Source organism: Pygoscelis adeliae, unplaced genomic scaffold (assembly GCF_000699105.1).
Source record: "Pygoscelis adeliae isolate BGI_AS28 unplaced genomic scaffold, ASM69910v1 Scaffold63, whole genome shotgun sequence".
NCBI classification, from domain to species: domain Eukaryota; kingdom Metazoa; phylum Chordata; class Aves; order Sphenisciformes; family Spheniscidae; genus Pygoscelis; species Pygoscelis adeliae.
This window is the reverse complement of record NW_008824414.1, coordinates 7455463-7456461: the sequence shown is the minus strand read 5'-3', so window position 1 is coordinate 7456461 and position 999 is coordinate 7455463.

Sequence of the window (999 nt, the reverse complement as noted above, 5' to 3'; positions counted from 1 at the left end):
CCTACACCTTCTCCAGCTGGGTCCTCCTCCTTCTTGAGGCACAGTGCCCCAGACTAGACTCAGTCCTCACTTCTCTAACCTGCCAAGATCATTTTAAGCTGTAAAGCTTATCATCTAATATGCTGAAGTGCCTCTCCCAGCTCCATGTCACTGCCAGGGGTAATTATGTTTTTTCATCCAGGTCACTGATGAAAATTTTGAAGAAAATCAACCCCTGGCAGACCCTGCAGAGTCCTGGCTGGCAGAGTCCTCTGCTCTGACCATGAGCCACCGGTAACTGTATTCTTTGGGAATTAGTTGTGCTACTCATGCATTTTTGTGTAAGATCTGAAATAGTTTTATCTAGACTGTTTTTCCAGGTCACTTTATGAAAGTCAAGTGGGACCGTGTCAAACCCTTCTCAAAATCTAGATACGGCACCAACTATTCCTCTCCTACTTCTGCCGAGAAATCAAATGAGGTTAGTTTAACATGCCTCATTTTTGTATAATCCATGCTGGATGTCACTCATCTCCCTTTTTATCTTCTAGGTGCTTGCAAATTGTTTGATTGATAGTTCAATTTTCTTGAAAGCTTCTAGAAGTTGACTGGTCTATAATTCTTACTCCTCTTTTCTCCCTCTATGTTTAGAGATAGACACCATGTTTACATTTTTTCCCTCTCTTCTGGTACCTCACCTGCCCTCCACGAGCTCTCAAGGAGAAGTGTTTGTATTTCTGAGATGGCGCCAACAGAGCCTGTAAGTATGTAGTAAGAAGTTCCTTAAACACGGCTGGTCTGAAGACATTTAATCTTACAAAACTTGCCCTTCTTGTGCCAGAGGGAGAGAGATGGCAGCGCTCAGCAGTGGAGCCTGTTGTGGACACCCCTGCTCCCCCTCCTCCTTCCAGCGCTCGGTATCCTCCATCCCTTTCACAGATTTCCATGCAGGTTCTCTCTTCCTGACTGACACAGCCCTGCCTCATCTCCTGCACTTTGTCATCACTCCAAAACCTCAAG